The 13,047-nt window shown below is 44.9% G+C and overlaps 2 pseudogenes; both read left to right on the top strand.

The window, feature by feature from the left end:
- Nucleotides 1-294: 294 nt before the first annotated feature.
- Nucleotides 295-835, top strand: LOC112656399 (ATP synthase F(0) complex subunit C1, mitochondrial-like; annotated as a pseudogene).
- Nucleotides 836-12,156: 11,321 nt separating this feature from the next.
- On the top strand, nucleotides 12,157-12,706 carry LOC112656791 (UBX domain-containing protein 2B-like; annotated as a pseudogene).
- Nucleotides 12,707-13,047: the final 341 nt, after the last annotated feature.

Below are 13,047 nucleotides of genomic sequence, written 5' to 3'. Positions count from 1 at the left end.
AAAAAAAAGAATAAGAGGCACTAATAGGGGGCCTTGCCCTAACAGTAGCAAAATGTCCTGTAAAGAAAGCAGCAGGAAGGGGCACCTGGTGGTTTAGTTGATTAAGTGTCTGCCTTTGGCTCAGGTCATAATCCTGGGGTCCTGGGATGGAGGCCCATATAGGGCTCTCTGCTCAGCAGGGAGCCCACTTCTCCCTCTGCCCCTCTCCCTGTTCATGTTTGCGCTCTCTCTCTCTCTCTCTCTCTCTCTCTCTCTCTCTGAAATAAACTCTTTAAAAAATTAAAAATGGAGACGTAGAGCTAAAGCCGGGAGACTGAGAAAATGCAGACCACCGGGGCATTACTCATTCCTCCGGCTCTCATCCGCTGCTGTACCAGGAATCTAATCAGGCCTTTGCCTCCTTCTTGAGTAGGCCAGAGATCCCATCTAAACAGCCATCCTACAGCAGCTCCCCACTCCAGGTGGCCCGACGGGAGTTTCAGACCAGTGTTGTCTCCGGGGACATTGACACAGCAGCCAAGTTTATTGGCGCTGGGGCTGCCACAGTTGGTGTGGCTGGTTCAGGGGCTGGTATTGGGACAGTGTTTGGCAGCTTGATCATTGGCTATGCCAGGAACCCGTCTCTCAAGCAGCAGCTCTTCTCCTATGCCATTCTGGGCTTTGCCCTGTCTGAGGCCATGGGGCTCTTCTGTTTGATGGTCGCCTTCCTCATCCTCTTTGCCATGTGAAGCTCTGTGAGGGTCACCTACCCATCCCTGCTGCTTCGACTTTAGTCCATGCCTGGTGCTGGAATGTGTTAAGCTTTACCATTAAACACAATGTTTCTCTAAAAAAATTTTTTTTTAATTTAAAAATTAAAAATTAAGAATTTAGGGACACCCGGGTGGCTTAACAGTTACGCGCCTGCCCTCAGCCCAGGGCCTGATCCTAGAGACCCGGAATGGAGTCCCACATTGGGCTCCCTGCGTGGAGCCTACTTCTCCCTCTGCCTGCATCTCTGCCTCTCTCTCTCCTTGTATCTCTCACGAATAAATAAAATCTTTTTAAAATTTTATTTAATTTAAAAATTTGTTTAAAAAAGAAAGGAAGCAACAGTAACCAAAGCAGCATGATACTGACAAAGAGGCAGACAAAAATGGGTAGATCAATTGAGCAGGAATAACCATGATTACATGGATTTTTTTTTTTTTTTTTGCTATATGTGATAAATTAACTTTAATGATCTAACTAATAAGTTGTTCAATAGTTTGAGGACAATGAGCTGTCCAACCAGAGAAAGGGAAGTTTCTTCTCTCCTGGCATGCACATTAAGTTCCAAAAGGATTAAACAGTTAGACAGGGGTACCTGGGTGGCTCCATCGGTTGAGTGTCCAACTCTTGCTTTCACCTAGGGTCATGGTTTTAGGATTCTGAGATCAAGCCCCACATCAGGCTCCAAGCTCAGTGCAGAGTCTGCTTGAGATTCTCTTTCTCTCTCTGCCCCTTCTCCCACTCCCTCTCACTCACTCTCTCTTAAAAAAATAATTAAAAAGTTAAGTTAAAAAAATTAAATCTAATGACTAAAGTTTGAAGTACAGGGATGCCTGGGTGGCTCAGTGGTGAAGTGTCTGCCTTTGGCTCAGGTCATGATCCCGGGGTCCAGGGATCGAATCCTGCATCAGGTTCCCCATGGGGAGCCTGCTTCTTCTGCCTATGTCTCTGCCTCTCTGTGTGTCTCTCATAAATAAATTTTAAAATCTTTAAAAATAAAGTTTGAAGTTCAAATTCACTACTTAAACAGATAATATCTGTGTTAAAAAGGCATGCAATGCATTTCAAAAAAAACTCTTTAGAAAGTCACACATATCACCTACTATCACATAATTTTATAATACTGTGAATGAAATAGTGTTTCTCAAAGAAATGCTGTGATATCATGCTCTTAACTTATAAACAGTCTTCAGAGTTTTATTCCTCAAGAATAACACTCCTCCTAAAATCAGAAATGCTCAGCTGCACCTTCCAGGCATATGACTAAAATCTCCCTGGATCTGGTACTGGGAAGGTACAGCTTAGCCACCTCAGGTTTCATTGCCGTGTTAATTTTCATGAGAGAAGTGAATGGTAAGCAGCTGCCACTGGTAGCACTCATGACACCTTTAATTTCCCTGGGGTGGCCTCTGCAAAATGCTTGTGATCAAAGGGATGAGGTAAGGTGAGCTGGTTACTAGCTTAGGCAGCAGGGGTGGAGTTCTAGAAGGGAGGAAAGAGTCTTCATACAAGAATGACAAAGTCAGGGGCGCCTGGGTGGCTCCATTGGTCGAGTGTCTGATGCTCAGCTCAGGGTCCTGTTCTCGGGGCTGTAAGATCCAGCACCTTCCTTGGCCCCATGCTCGACAGGGAGTCTGCTTCAGACTTTCTCCCTCTCCCTCTGCTCCCCACTGGTGCGCTCTGTCTCACTCTCTCTCTCTCTTTCTGCCTCTCTCTCTAAAATAAATGAATAAAACCTTTAAAAGAGGGGCGGGGGTGCCTGGCTGGCTCAGTCGGTTAAGCCTCTGCATTCAGCTCAGTCATGATCCCAGGCTCCTGGGATTGAGCCCTCCATCAGGCTCCCTGCTCAGTGGGGAATCTGTTTCTCCCTCTCCCTCTGCCCCTCCCCTCCAATTGTGTATGATCTCTCTCTCCCTCTCTCAAATAAATAAATTTTTTTTTTTAAATTCACACACTAGGGCTGCCTAGGTGGTGGCTCAGCGGTTAAGCATCTGCCTTTGGCTCAGTGCATGATCCTGGAGTCCCAGGATCGAGTCCCACATCAGGCTCCCTGCATGGCACCTGCTTCTTCCTCTGCCTGTGTCTCTGCCTCTCTCTCTCTCTCTGTGTCATGAATAAATAAAATCTTAAAAAAAATAAAAATAAAAAATTGACACACTTAAGATGAACACTGGATGTTATACTATATATTGGCAAAGTGAATTTGAATTTTTAAAATTGTAAAATTAATTTTTTTTTAATTGACAAAGTCAGCTACCAGAGAATACAGACCTCAGAGTCCTGGTCCTGCTTGCTTCTGACCCTTGAAGCATGCAGGCCCCTAGACTCTTGCCCACACGGGAACAGAAGTAACGGTTCCTTGTTAGGACCTGAGCCATTGTCCTAGATATGGACCTCACTGCTGTGGGGCTCCAGCCTCCTGCAGCAGATCAGACGATGGAGACCTCAGGATTCCTCCAAAATGAAAATTTCGCACTTGAAACTGAGTTGTGGGTAGGGAGGGTGAAACTGGACGATCTTTCTTTCTTTCTTTCTTTCTTTCTTTCTTTCTTTCTTTCTTTCTTTCTTTCTTTTTTTCCGTTTAAAGGATTCTATTTATTTACTCATGAGAGACACAGAGAGAGAGAGAGGCAGAGACAGGCAGAGAGATAAGCAGGCTCCATGTAGGAAGCCGGACGTGGGACTCAACACCAGGATCACTCCCTGAGTCAAAGGCAGACGCTCAACTGCTGAGGCACCCAGGTGTCCCTGCTTGTTTCATTAACTAGGTATCTCCATGGCATGGGAAGGGGGGCAGATGGAGAGAATGAGGAGGTGTGAATATCACCTACAAAACCAGAATTGTGGTGAGGGTTTGTGCTGGAGGGGCGGCCGTGCGCCGGGCAGAGGCAGCCCCAGGACGGGGCCGTCGGAGGCCGTTCTTGCTGCACGAGGTGCCACACGTTGGTTCTCTTGGCTCTGCTACCTGACCTAGCCACAAAAGACTGCCCGGGAGTTGGCCCAGCCACCAGAATCGAACATATGGAACAAATCAGCAGCATTACAGGAGGTCTGGCATGAGAAGGCTGCGTTAGGCCGTGACCACACGAGCCCATCAGAGCCTGGGCCCAGGACGGACCGAGCACAAGGCCCGTGGAGCAAAGCGAGAGCAGCAGAAGCCAAGCTCAGGGCGAGGTTAGGGAAGCCAGGGCCACAGGCCGGCTGACCCGAAAGGAAGCAGCAAAAGAGCAATATTGAGCCCAGCCTGCGGGGGTTTGCAGCGCTGCCTCAAGTGAACTGAGGGGGTCCCTTGGTGGCTTTCTAGTGAACCCCAAGGCAGCTCGAGAGTGCCTTTAATTCTTTTCATTGTCTCTCCTGGAAGCAGCTGGAGTCCTATGAGAAGGGGTTTGCGAAGTGCTCTACGACATGAGAACCCATCTTGTCCCCTTCTCTCTCTGAGATTTAAGGTCATTAAATATACTTTGAAGCTACCCCATGTAAGAACTAGATCACTTCACGCATTACCCTTTTGTTAGGAATTTGGGCTGTTGTCAGATTAACACTTTTTAAAGATAATGCTGTACTGAATTAAAAAGAGAGAGAGAGAGAGAGAGAAGGAAGAAGGAAAGATGGGAGACTTGTGGTTAAAAAGAAAGGGATGAACCAAAAGCTCCATCCCTCATTCAAGGGGTTTGGAAAAGCTCGAAGCCAGCTGGGGAATGGGGTTGGGGGGGAGTGGAGGCAGCTACAGAGAAGAGAGGAAAGCAGGCAGGATCCTAGAGAGGGAGAAACCAGTTTCCAGCATAACCTGCCCCCCCACCCCCCACCCCTGCCCCAGGAGGCCTGCGGGCATGGTCAGGTACACAGGTGACAGGTGTCTTCCATCTCAATTCCTCCTGCACACAGGGCTGCAGAGGGGAGGGCCAGGCTCCACAGTGAGGACCAGCGTAAGACCTGCAATGGGGGACAAGGAAACCCATGAAACGGGAGGTCAGAGGGTTTAGGGTCCCCGGGGCTTGGGGAAAGGGAAAGGCACTGGCTGCTTTGCAATCTCCGAGCCTGTGTAGAAGCACAAAAAAGTGAGCAGCGGGCTCCCGGGTGGCTCAGTCCGTTGAGCCTCTGCCTTCGGCTCAGATCAGGATCCCGGGGTCCTGGGATCGAGTCCTGCATCACCAGGCTCCCTGCTCAGCAGGCAGTCTGCTTCTCTCTCTCCCTCTACCACCAGCTCCCCCTTGCTCATGCTCTCCCTCTCTCTCTCTCTCTCTCTCTCAAATAAATAAATAAAATCTTAAAAAAAAAAAAGTGAGAGCAGCCTTTCTTCTTTCATTCGTTAGTTCCACAAATATTGACTGAGCCCTGACTGTGTGCCAGAGCCTGCGCTGGAGTCCCGGTAAATAAAGGAGACGACAGTACGGCTCTTGTTCTCGAGAAGCTGGCAGCGAGGTGCAAGGACAGACACCCACTATCACACTTCAACACTGTGTTCACTTCCTATTGTTGCTGTAACACATTACACCCAACTTAGTTGCTTAAAACAGCACACATTGGTTATCTTACCCGTTCTGAAGGTCAGCAGTCCGAAGTGGATCTCACTGGGCCAAAATAAAGGTGTGGGCAGGGGCTGTGTGCCTTTCTGGAGGCTCCAGAATCTGCTTTTTTGAGTTTTCCAGCTTAAAGAGGCTGCCCACTTCCCTGGCCCCCTCCTAACTTCACAGCCAGCAACGACCACCTCTGACACTAACTCTCCTTCCTCCTTCTTCTATATTTAAGGGCCCTGGTGATTACACCGAGCCCACCCAGATAATCCAGGATAATCTCCCTGTTGGCAACTTTCATTCCTTCTGCAATCTTACTTCTCCCTTGCTCTCTGGCATAACATTTGTACAGGCTGAGGACACAGACATCTTGGGGGAAGGGAGGAGGAGGCCAATAATCTGCTTCCATCAACACCCTGTACTACGGTAGAGGTAGCGTGATGGGAGATGGTTCCAGTCCCACGCTGCAAATGGAATACAGGCTCTGGCCTCCCCCTCCCAACCTAAGTGGTTAGAAATGAAAACATACTTATCAAAATAAGTAACCTTGAGCCGCCTGGGTGGCTCAGTTGGTTAAGCATCTGCCTTTGGCTCAGGTCGTGATGTCAGGGTCCTGGGATCAAGCCCTGTGTGTTTGTCCCACTCCCTGCTTGCTGGGGAGTCTGCTTCTCCTTCTGCTGCTCCTGCTGCTCCTGCTGCTTATGTGCTCTCTGTCTCTCTCTCTGTCAAATACATAAAAAACTTTAAAAAATAATAAAATATTTTATTTATTTTTAAGATTTTATTTATTCATTCATGAGAGAGACACAGAGAGAGAGGCAGAGACACAGGCAGAGGGAGAAGCAGGCTCCATGCAGGGAGCCCGATGTGGGACTCGATCCCTGGTCTCTAGGATCAGGCCCTGGGCTGAAGGTGGTGCTCAATCGCTGAGCCACCCGGGCTGCCCTGCCCCAGATCCTTTAAAAATATATATATAATTCCATAATTACCCTGGCCAACGAGGAGAGCCCTTGGTGGACCAGAAACCACGAGAATCCCCTGACAGCTGGAAGGCAGGTAGGAACTGGTCAGAGAAGAAAATCACAGCCTAAAATGTGCGTAGCAATAGATCCCCACGGGAGTTGAAAGCACCAAAATCACTCGGAGCTCAAAGAGGGTGGATCCTGAGAGCTTTGGGACTCAGAAATCACCAACGGGGAGCTGATGACTCAGGATGCCACCACGGACACCGTCAAGCATGTTAACCACTCCACACACACTCCCCCTTCTTGTCTCCTGGGGCCAAGAAACTCCAGCAAGACTACCTGCCTCCAGGTGAGAGCAGTGGATATGAGAACATTAGGTGAAAGAAAGGACGGTGTTCTTGATGGCTGGTGACACTTAGGAGGAAAGGGAAGCACCCCTTGCAGAAGATGAGCTCCAAAATATGCCCCCCATCAGCATATGCCCCCTGCAGTTATTGGCAACGCATCACAATGTGCACCAGGATATTGTCCCATCCCCCTTTTGCTAAGGGGGTTTAGAAATGGCAAGTGCAAATGGCCTCACAGGAAATCCCAGGTAAAGGATGAGGGTCTAAGGAGCCATTACCAAACGTTAGAAGAAAATCAACATCTTAAAAGAGCTCTCAAATCCAGCCTGGAGAAGAACTTCCACCCACTGAAATAGCTCATAGAGCAGGAACAGGAATTCAGAATAATTATCATCAGTCTTGGAGGCAAAAAGATATGCCAAAAATGAATGTGTACTCATTTTTAAAAACCCAAGTGAAAAATTGAACGTGATTATGAAACAAAAAAAAACACCTCCGTAGAACACTCCAAAAATAGGCATTATGTTCTTGTATCACACAGTGCAAGACAAAATACGAACATGATTACTCACGAAATTTTCGACATACGAAAAATTGAACATGATTATGGAACAACAAAAACCCCTCGACAGTACAACCAAAATGGGCATCTGTTTTTGTATCACACAGCGCAAGACAAAATACGGAAAGTATTCATTGAAAAGAAAATCTAAAATATACAGAGGACCAATCTAAAACATCCAATATCAGCTAATAGGAGTTCTGAAGTAGAGGGCACCTGGGTGGCTCAGTGGGTTAAAGCATCTGCCGTCAGCTCAGGTCATGATCCCAGTCCTGGGATCCAGCCCCCTGGGATCCAGCCTCACATTGTGAGTCCCCCGTTGGGCTCCATGCTCACCAGAGTTTGCTTTTCTCTCTCCCTCTGCCCCTCCTGCCCACTCTCTCTCCCTCTCAAATAATAAAACCTTTTTAAAAAAGAGTTCTGAGGTAGAAAATACAATGTGAGAAGTTTTTTATTTTTTAAATTTATTTTATTTTATTCAAATTCAATCGATCAACGTATAGTGCATTAGTTTCAGAGGTAGAGTTCAGTGATTTGTCATTACATCACGTGCCCTCCTCATGCCCATCACCCAGTTACCCCATCCCCCTGCCCCCCTCCCCTCCAGCAACCCTCAGTTTATCTCCTATAGTTAAGAGTCTCTTGTGGTTTGTCTCCCTCTCTGATTTCATCTGATTTTATTTTTCCCTCCCTTCCCGTGTTCTGCTATTTTGTTTCTTCAATTCCACATATGAGTGAGATTATATGATAATTGTCTTTCTCTGATTGATTTATTTCGCTTAGCACAATAACCCTCTAGTTCCATCCACGTCATTGCAAATGGCAAGATTTCATTCTTTTTTTTTTTTTAAGATTTATTTATTTACTCATGAGAGACACACAGAGAGAGGCAGAGACACAGGCAGAGGGAGAAGCGGGTTCCCTGCAGGGAGCCCCATGCGAGACTCGATCCCGGATCCCAGGATCACGTAGATACTCAACTGCTAAGCCACCCAGGCATCCTGGCAAGATTTCATTCTTTTTGATGGCTGAGTAGTATTCCATTGTATATATAGATACCTCTTCTTTATCCATTCATCTGTTGATGGACATCTGGGCTCTTTCCACCATTTGGCTACTGGGGACACTGCTGCTATAAGCATTGGGGTACAGGTGCCCCTTCGGATCACTACATTTGTATCTTTGCGGTAAATACCTAGTAGTGCAATTGCTGGGTTGTAGAGTAGCTCTATTTTTAACTTTTTGAGGAACCTCCCTACTGTTTTCCAGAGTGGCTGCACCAGCTTGTATTCCCACCAATAGCGTGAGGGTTCTCCTTTCTCTGCATCCTCCCCAACAACATTTGTTGTTTCCTGTCTTGTTAATTTTAGCCATTCTGACTGATGTGAGGTGGTATCTCTCTCTGTGTGTCTCTCTCTCTCTCTCTTTTTTTTTTTTTTTTTTTATGTGAGGTGGTATCTCATTATTGTTTTGATTTGTATTTCCCTGATGCCGGGTGATGTTGAGCATTTTTTCATGTGTCTGTTAGCCACTTGTATGTCTTCTTTGGAGAAATGTCAGTTCGTGTCTTCTGCCCATTTCTTAACTGGATTATTTGTTCTTTGGGTGTCACGTTTGACAAGTTCTTTATAGATTTTGGATGCTAGCCCTTTATCTGATAGGACATTTACAAGTATCTTCTCCCATTCTGTAGGTTTGTCTTTTGTTTTGTCGACTGTTTCCTTTGCTGTGCAGAAGATTTTTGTCTTGATAAAATCCTAATAGTTCATTTTTGGCATTGTCTCCCTTGCCTTTGGAGATGTGTCTAGCAGGAAGTTGTTGTGGCCGAGGTCAAAGAGGTTGCTGCCTGTGTTCTCCTCCAGGATTTTGATGGATTACTGTCTCACATTTAGGTCTTTCATCCATTTTGAGTTTATTTTTGTGTGTGGTGTGAGGAAATGGTCCAGCTTTATTCTTCTGCATGTGGGTGTCCAATTTTCCCAACACCTTTTGTTGAAGAGACTGTCTTTTTTTTTTTTTAAGATTTTATTTTTTTATTCATGAGAGGCACAGAGAGAGAAGCAGAGACACCAGCAGAGGGAGAAGCAGGTTCCATGCAATGAGCCCGATGTGGGACTCGATCCTGGGATTTCGGGATCACACCCTGGGCCGAAGGCAGATGCTCAACCCCTGAGCCACCCAGGCATCCCGAGACTGTCTTTTTCCATTGGACATTCTGTCCTACTTTGTCAAAGATCAGTTGACCATAGAGTTGAGGGTCCATGGCTGGGTTCTCTATTCTGTTCCATTGATCAATGTGTCTGTTTTTGTTCCAGTACCACACTATCTTGATGATCACAGCTTTATAATATAGCTCAAAGTCTGGAATTGTGATGCCATCAGCTTTGGTTTTCTTTTCAACCTTCCTTTGGCTATTCAGGGTCTTCTCTGGTTCCATATAAATTTTGGGATTATTTATTTCAACTCTGTGAAATAAGTTGATGGTATTTTGATAGGGATTACATTGAATGTATAGATTGCTCTGGGTAGCATAGACATTTTAACATTTGTTCTTCCAATCCATTAGCACGGAATGTTTTTCGATTTCTTTGGGTCTTCCTCAATTTATTTCATGAGTTTTCTGTAGTTTTCAGATTATAGATCCTTTATGTCTTTGGTTAGGTTTATTCCTAGGTATCTTATGATTTTTGGTAGAATTGCAAATAGGATCAACTCCTTAATTTCTCTTTTTTTTGTTTGTTAGTATATAGAAATAACAACGGTTTTCTGTGCAATGATTTTATATCCTGACACTTTGCTGAATTCCTATATGAGTTCTAGCAATGTTGGGGCCGAGTGTTTTGGGTTTTCCATACAGAGTATCATGTCATCTGCAAAGAATGAGAGTTAGACTTCTTTGCCAATTTCGTATATGGCTTTCATTTCTTTTGTTGTCTGATTGCTGATGCTAGGACTTCTAGTACTATGTTGAACAGCAGTGGTGATAGTGGGCATCCGGCCATGTTCCTGACCTCAGGGGAGAGGCTCTCAGTTTTTCCCCATCGAGAATGATATTTGCTGCATGCTTTTCGTATATGGCTTTTATGATATCGAGGTATGTTACCTCTATCCCTACACTGTGAAGAATTTAAATCAAGAAAGGATGCTGGAGGGGATCCCTGGATGACTCAGCGGTTTAGCACCTGCCTTTGGCCCAGGGCGTGATCCTGGAGACCCAGGATCGAGTCCCGCGTCAGGCTCCTGGCATGGAGCCTGCTTCTCCCTCTGCCTGTGTCTCTGCCCACCACCACCCCTATCATGAATAAATAAATAAAATTAAAAAAAAAAAAGAAAGGATGCTGGACTTTGTCAAATACTTTTTCTGCATCTGCTGAGAGGATCATATCGTTATTGTCCTTTCTTTTATTAATGTGGTATATCACATTGATTGATTTGTGGATGTTGAAGCATTCTTGCAGCCCAAGAATAAACCCCACTTGGTCATGGTGAATAATCCTTTTATTGTACTGTTAGATCCTATTGGCTAGTATCTTGGTAAGAATTTTTGCATCCATGTTTATCAGGGATATTAGTCTGTCAGTTGTGAGAGGAAGTTCTATTCAATAAATAAAAAAAAGGAAAATATCCCAGGATTGAAGATTAATGTCCCATGAATGTCCTTTCAGTTGGAAAGGGTACACCAAATGCCAGTCAGGATCCTTTTATAAAACTAACATGCAGATCTATTGTGATGGGGTTGCAGATACCAGGTAAGGAGGAAAGCCTGACAACTTCCAAGGAGGAAAAAAAAATAAAGATGAACCACAAGGTTCTGACCCTTGTATTGACAGGAAGTCTCTCATTGAAAAACAGGGGTAAGAAAAAAAGAGAGAGAATTTTTAAAGTTCAGAGGAAAAATATCTTTTTTCTTTTAATGGGAGAAGGGCTTTATTTATTTATTTTTTAAAGTAAGCTCTATGCCCAATGTGGGGCTCAAACTCATGACCCCAAGATCCAGAGTCACATGCTCTACTGACTTAGCCTGCCAGGTGGTCCAAGAGGAAAAATCTCTTTGAATCTTGAATTATATACACAGCCCGAACATCATTCCAGTGTGAAAATAAAAGATTTTTTTCATTTGGGAGGGGATCCCAAAAGTTTAACACTTACAAGCTTACTCTGAAGTAAATATGAAGGAGGATAGATCAGTGCTAAGAAAAAATGAATCCAAGAGGAAGAAGTGAGGAGGCAAACAGCAGTAAGCAAAGACTTTAGCAAAGTCATTCAAACTAAAAAGTAAGAAAAAATAGGCACCCAGGCACACAAAGGAGGGAGGGAGAGAGGGAGGGAGGGAGGGAGGGAGGGAGGGAGGGAGGGAAAAAAAAAGAAACAGTCAAAGGATAAGAGTGGAGGAGCTGGCTGGAGACGGGAGGGTAGGAGAGGAGATCTACAGGGTCAAGGCCTCCAAGCACACAGGATTTGCAGAACTTTTTTTTTTTTTTTTTTAAGTAGATTCCGCACCCAAAGTTGGTCTTGAAATCAAGACCCTGAGATCAAGAGCACATGTTCTACCAACTGAGCCAGACAGGGGCCCCAGGATTTACAGAATGTAATGAGAATGTGAAGACCTGGGGCACTTGGGTGGCTCAATTGTTTGAGCATCTGACTCTTGATCTCAGCTCAGATCTTGATCTCGTGTCATGGGTTTAAGCTCCACATTAGGCTCCACTCTGGGTGTATAGTCTACTTAAAAAAAAAAAAAAAAAAAGTGAAGACCTTGCAAAGAAACCTGAAAACAACCAAAGTGAATATGTATCAAGAAATAAATTGGGGAATGCCTGGGTGGCTTAGCCGTTGGGTGCCTACCTTTGGCCCAGGGTGTGATCCTGGAATTCCTGGAATTCCATGGCAGGCTTCCTGCATGGAGCCTGCTTCTCTCTCCGCCTGTGTCTCTGCCATTCTCTCTGTCTCTCATGAATAATAAATAAAATCTTTAAAAATAAATAAATAGATAAATAGATAGATAAATAAATAAATAGGCCTTGGCAGAATGAGTTGAAAATGAAGTGAAATGCAAATCTTCCAAATCTGACAGGCTTACAGTTATAGTCTTTAAAAGCACTTGCATACTACCTCAAAGGTTTTCCTGTTATTGGAGATATGTTTCCTTGGTTGAGGTGCTGACCACCACATTATTCCATTGAAAGGTTCTAAGCAAAAGAGCATGAGTCAGGGGATCACATGTAATTCAACCTTCAACTGGAAAAAAAATGTGAATGAACTTTTCAGAGAGGCAAGGGAAGCTGGGGCTATCCCTCTGAATGAAGCCGCGAGAGCTTTGAGTGATGACAAATCAAAGTAATTTATGTGTAGAGGGTACAGATTGGGGCACACTCCTTGTGTAAGCAGTCTAAATATATCTATGCAGAAAATCAGCCACAGGATGTTCAGATTTTGCTTCAGTTTACATGATGGTGAGTTGAAACCATACAATGACCCAACAGATGTTCAATTTCTGGAATCTGTTAAGAGAAGGGTGACTCTTCATGTATGCCTGAAATCCAGCAACTTATATTAGAAAGCCTGTAAAGTGACATTAATGCTGGTAGGAGATTTCAAAAGAGCCTCCCCTGGAACTTCAGTGACTGGCTCATGGTGACCAAGTAGATTTGAATGGAAGGTCATCAAGCTCAAGCAGACCTAAAACCTAAAATGAGGTTCAAGGCTTTTAGTGGACAAAGACAAAAACTCAGAAGGCTTGCTGTATAATCAATGCATCTTCTTCCCCAAGAAGAGGAAGAGAAGACACTATTTAATGTAGTTGTGCTTATTGATGATTCAAATCCAGCAACAAAAATTCAAACAGAGCCCCTGGCCAGCTCCGTCAGTAGACAATGCGACCCTTGATCTCAGGATCATAAGTTTGAGCC

Source organism: Canis lupus, chromosome 37, assembly GCF_003254725.2.
Source record: "Canis lupus dingo isolate Sandy chromosome 37, ASM325472v2, whole genome shotgun sequence".
Lineage (NCBI taxonomy): Eukaryota > Metazoa > Chordata > Mammalia > Carnivora > Canidae > Canis > Canis lupus.
Note: the sequence above shows the minus strand (reverse complement) of the source record. Positions and strands in the feature narration are given on the sequence as shown.